Source organism: Ascidia mentula, chromosome 6 (assembly GCF_947561715.1).
Source record: "Ascidia mentula chromosome 6, kaAscMent1.1, whole genome shotgun sequence".
Lineage (NCBI taxonomy): Eukaryota > Metazoa > Chordata > Ascidiacea > Phlebobranchia > Ascidiidae > Ascidia > Ascidia mentula.
The window spans coordinates 1,219,434-1,225,797 of record NC_138571.1 but is presented as its reverse complement, the minus strand read 5'-3'; positions in this window follow the sequence as shown (position 1 = coordinate 1,225,797).

Below are 6,364 nucleotides of genomic sequence, written 5' to 3'. Positions count from 1 at the left end.
AGATTTCAAGCGGTGGCTGAGGTTGCATGATTGCTTCCTTGAGCTGGTGATGAATGTGAGGCGAAACCTGTACTGTTATAACGCAAACATCCAGACCAGACATCGATAATCCAACCGCGGAATAAAACCAAACTCTGTAATATCTCAATCGACCTGTACTAGTTTCACATTCAAGACTTATCACTGTTTATTACGTTGTTCGAGAATGCGACTGAGGGACATTTTATTTCAAGTACAACTTTATTTTGTTCAAAATACCTCTACAATTTACACTGTAATATTAAACTGATCATTTCCTTTCAGAGATCCAGCAAAAAGTGCCCCGACCGCTCGGTGAGACGATGTGATTGGCGACAAACACCGACGTCTGATGCGAACAGTTTCTACTCATGAGCGACATCTAGCGTTGTTTCAAACACACGCATACTGGAGGGTTTGTAACAGACATATCTCATATCTTTGTTGTCACTTGGTGATAAGCGTTGTTCAGTTAACGCCACACAGAGAAGCTTCTTCTGTTCCCGTAAAAGATTCGATAATCTTGAGTTTGAATTTATTTTTGTCTTGTTCATCCGATTACCACTAGAGGGAGTTACATTTGTCCTTAGTGGAGTTGAGGTTTTGCTTGGGGTTGCCATGGCAACTGATGACACATCTGCACAAAACATATAACAAGACAGGAGTTAATACAAAAACTCTTTGTGACTTTTTGCTGACGGCAATATTGATAACGCACCCCCACCCCCGAGCATTTTAGTCAGATTGCAAACTACTATGGTAATCTGTCTGCAGCTCAAATAAAACCCAGGTTAAAAGAATTACACAGATTAGCAACAAATATAAGAAAACATGGTGGTAAGTTTGGTACAAAATAAATCACTTGTGAGCTACAGACAGTTTTTCCACATTGTGGTGACTTTGCAATCTATGTCAATTCATAGATATGAACCACAGTAAAACACATTAAGCAAGTGCTTGGAACCATATATTGCCATGTAAGTTTACAACAATGCACTACGTTTACCTTAACATATATTAAAACAATGGTTTTACCGTGAAGTTGTGATTCTCCATTGATTTCATTCAGGTATTCTCGACTTGAACCAAACAATTTGTTAACGTAACCACAAACTTTGCACGTCAAACTTATGCATGTTTGAGATTCAAGATATTTTTTCACCAAACGTTTTTCCTTTGCATTTGCTCTCACTTCAATTTTCCTTTTCATTCTGTTTAGACTCCACTAAACTTTTTTGACAAACCTCATCTTTGGTTTGATTGTCAACATGGAATTATTCGGGGTAAAAATGCTTCCACACTTCTGGCAGAACTGGGCAGAGGCTTTCACATTTTCTACAAAATATCAAAAGGGTAAAACTTTTCACCAATAGTAAACTTTATATGAAAAAAACATCAGAACCATTTAAGTAAATATGAGTTAATCCATAGGACAACAAAGTTATCATTGTCAGAATATAAATCATCTGAAATAAGTTGAAGATCTTATGTGATGTTTACAGTTTCATGTGTAAAAACATGTAGAACATACCTAGCTTCAAAACACATTTGCTTTGCATGAATTGAGACCTGCAAACAAACAAAAATATTCTTAAAAGTTTTTTAATATGATTCATAAACTTATACCACTGCAATTAAATTTCACATTGATATCATTTGACCAAAATACTTTTACTTCAATTAACTTACATAATGTTGCGAGATACTTGACAGTGTTTGACGGCAATTAAATTTGCCGCCCTCCATTGAAATTGCAAAGTTATTTTATCAGAGGAGGTGGTTGAAGTTTCCATAATATTTAAATCTACAGATATCTGTTCAGCAAGACACGAGTGTTCAGGTTTCCACATGTTTTTAACTGTGATCACTCAACCGGAACCAATCACATAAAACTATAGACATCGTATGTCTTGTTGCAGGTTGATAAAATAATTGTTAAAAAAACAGCAAGTTAAAATTTAACAAACCTTCCGATTTTTTTGTTATTTGTTAAAATTGAAGTGAAGTTGTCACGCTTCACCAGTTACGCGGGAGCAAACCGCTGAATATGTCAGGGTTTGTTGGTGCTTCATTGTAAAAAGTCGGATATTCTTGGAATTAATATGTGAAAGTTTCACAAACATGCAAAGTTTATTTCTTTATTACAACCTGGTATTAAAAATGTTGTTCACTGCACGCGGATTTCTCATACAAATTGTTGCTTGCTTCGCCACAGAAGGTTCGTCACCAAATCAGAAACGAATGTTTATTTATGTGAAATCTCTGATTAACAACGATAGTCTCGATAACCACTATACCATCCGACGACAATTTATCAAGACCCAATAACGCACAATAATCTCGACACCAAGATTTTTATACCATAGACATCATACGTTACACTTGCTTTGTTTGTGAAGTCATTTTCACGAAAACTTTATTTTAGACGAAATTAAGTTCTAAACGTTATAGAAAGTTAACAATGGTGAAGTCAGAACCTGACAGCATCACAGGAAGTGAAGTTGACAACGATTCAAATTCACATCGAATATTTAGTGAATTGGATTCAAACCAAATACATGATGATTTTGAATCGAAGCCAAGCTTGAGGGTTAATTCCCCAGCTCCAGTTCAGAGCGGATTGGAGGAAAACAAAACAGAAAATAAAGAAATAAATTGGGAAACTGGGGTAGACGATGTGGCAGCTGAAGATTTTGAGTCATCCACATCTGATGCAAAGTTAAGAAATTGCAACCAGGAGATTTTACATCTTCCATGATTGAAGAAGAGGAAAATTTGAAAGAGGAAGGAAAGAAGGAGGAAGAAGAGATTAAAAAACAAGCTATTGATCAATGGAGGGAGATATCAGAAGATATGAGAATGAATCAACTTCATCATTTATTGGAAAAAAGTGGTGTTTATGCAAATTATCTTCTTGAAATTATTGAATAAACAAAGGAAAAGAAAGAAAAGAGAGCAAAGAGGAGAAAACAAAAGCTCCAAAAAGCAAAGGAAAGTGAGGTGAAACCTAAAGCAGGAAATGAAGTAAAGCCACAAACCAGGAAACGAGTGCGGAGTCCGGGGGAGATGGAAGTTGGAACTCCAGCGAAATTAAAATGCAAACAGAAAAATATTGTTGATGAAAAAACACATGGAAAAGCAGAATTTGAAATCGGCGAAAAAGTTCAGGTGATGCAAAACAACGAACAAGAAGAAGATCTGGTTGCAGCAAAGGTCGTTGACACTTGTTTCGCAAACAACAAGTGGAAGTATTTGGTCCACCACATCGGAAAAAAAAGTCAAAAGACAAATGGGTTGATGTTTCTTCGATTATATCCGACATAACTAAAGATGAAGACATCTCTAATCGTCTACATTCCAGCAATGGGCGTCCGCAGGAAACAAAGCAGGGGGGGGCAATATTATCTTCACATCGCCGTTTCAGAAACGGTATTTCAGAAGAAAAATCATCTGACAATGCTGCCAATCCCGATATGGAAAAATAACACAACAAACACAATATTAACTATCACTGAAGTATGTGGTGGAATGGCAAAAGCTTTTCAACGGAAGTGGGTTTACATATACGAACCTCATCAGATGTAACAACAGACACAGTGTTGATATCACATAATGGCTTATTGACACATTCATCAGTGACGTAACAACATGCCTGTTGCAGAGCTATTGATAGATAATAATGCATGATTCATGTAATCTGTTGTGAAACCTCATTCTATTCAGTTGCAGTCGTAATACTGCTTTTAACGCGAGTTTGTTTAGCTGCTGTTGTTTTTCGCTAGCAGGTAAAACTTTAGTAATTTTTTGACAGGAACAAAAAATGGATATCAGAAGGTTCCTAAATAAACGAAAATAGATACAAACCATCAGAAACGCTTGCTGAACCAGAAAAGCAGCTTAAAGTGGACAAACAGTTGGTCACTGTAACCAACCAAATTCCACCCGAAACACAACCTGCGAAAGTGGCCAATCACTTGCCTCAAGATAGGGACATAGGGCTATACGTGAAAATCACAGAACATTTGACTGATGAAAAACTATACGACTTCCTGATCAACACATATGTTCCACCAATTGAATACAATTACAACAACGATTCTCATGGCTCCCGCTCCTTCCGTCACGCGTGGATAGGCCAATATTCTCCATGGCTGGCCTACTCAAGTCTTTTAAAAGGTGCTCTGTGCAAGTATTGTGTGTTGTTTCCTCAACAAGTTGGACGATGCTCAATGGCAGGAAAAGACAACGAAGTTCAGGCCTGTATCAGAAGCATCTACCCCAAAGCCACTTTTGTGCACTGCTCTGCACATCGACTGAATTTGGTTGTTCATGATTTTCCAACCAACAAAAAACAAATTCTAAAATAGACAAAGAAGCTTTGCTTGAATCCAAACTCCACCTAGGAAAGTCTGGAGAAAATGAAATTACTGTGGTTGATGGAGTGAAATACTTGAATGGAAAAGCTGTTCATGATTCGCAACCAACTCTACTAACTGGGGGAATCCTGAGAGATTACCAGATTGCTGGCTATGAGTGGCTTAAAATTCTATTTGAAAATGCAGTAAATGGAATTTTAGCAGATGAAATGGGATTGGGAAAGACCAACCAGTGTATTGCTCTCATTGCACGCTTGGTCAAATTAGGGTTTTCTGACCCATTAAACTGCGTTTGACACAAGGTTATTTTATATTGTAATTTTGCAAACTCTGTCACGCACAACATCTGGCGTAAAAAAAAGGTCGATTTCGGAACGAATATATTTTAGTTTGTTGTTACTCGAACAGAATTTCGTTTCATTGGCAATATAACTTCGCATGGAGAATTGCTAACAGCTAAACTCCACGGATGGAATGTGATTTTTATAACGAAGCAAGGAGAGTAAAATAGGCGGAAAGGGAAGTTAACGCTCCCAAACAATGCCAAGCAACGAATAAGCTCTACACAAACTTGATACAAAGCAGATCTGTTGAATATGAGAATGGTGTAAGATTTAACAGCTTATGAATGCCAAGATAACTCTCGAACTTCTTAAACTTTAACGGGAATCAGTGATTTCTGGTAACTGTAGAAGTTTAATCATTCCGAACTTTCAATCTGCCTGTGATCGCCACTGAATTTTATTACAGAAAAGTGAAAATAAGTGCGAACGCGAGGAAAGAAAGTGATTTTCTGTGATAAAGGCGTGTGATTGCGCGGCGATAACAAACACGTTTAACCAGCTTAAAGTGCATATGACACGACCATGACAACTTTGCGTAATACTTAAGGTACATCTACAACAAACATATATCCAAGGTTTCACGGTTTTACGTTAACTAAAAAATGTAGAAAACTGCACGGAAAGAAGCGACGACCAAAAATCGTAAACCTTTTGCGCTGAGGAGAAACGGACATCACACAAGACGCTCGCGTCGAAAAAATGCATTGTAGATAGAAGAAGGCGCCATTTTTTTGCAGATTTCGAAAGGTTTCAAACATGGGAGAATCCACAGATTACGTTACCGTAAAGGTCAGGACAGGGTTTTGCATCACATAAAAATTTGTCATTGTGACGTCACGAATCAAAGGCTTATTTGTCCCTAATTAACGGAAGACCATAGGGTGTATCAGAAACGAAATAACTGTGAGTGGACAAAATGACAATGGTAAACTAACGGTTTGTCTCTGTCGTGTTTTCAAAAGTTCATGTATCACGTTGGCGATCATAAATGCTTTAACAATAAGAACACCCTGTCCCAGTAACTGTTTTATTATTACGCAACTAAATAAGACATAATAGGTCGAACAGCGGCCATCTGTCTTCAGCTTAAATCAACATCAAAATCCGTTTGTTGCACTTGTTCACTTTTTGTCCCCTGTTTAATGCAATATTATGCTTAAACCAGTTATACAATATTTTCCATTCGTACGCATAAGGCTTGCTGCCAACACTCACGCACGACCGAAGCGCCTTCTATGACGTCACGCAACAATATCTCGCTTCCGCACGATTTCGTTCGCATCGGTAAAATTGCGACTTTGATCAGCTGCATCTCAGACACCAATCGCCGTATCAAGCTTCTTTTTTCGCGAAAGATGTTCTAAAGTTATGAACATCTCTTAGTTTGATTATTAACATGTTTTATTTTTACGTGTCGCATACACTTTAAATTTCATAACTGTGGAAGTTTATTCATTGTAGGCTTTTAAACTGCTGGTGACCGCCACTGAAGTTTATCGCAGAAAGTTGAAAATAAGTGCGAACGCGAGGAAAGAAAGTGATTTTCTGTAATAAAGGCGTGATTGCGCGTAGATAGCAAACAAGTTTAACCGAATTTTAATCCCACCAAGCCAAACACAAATGCTT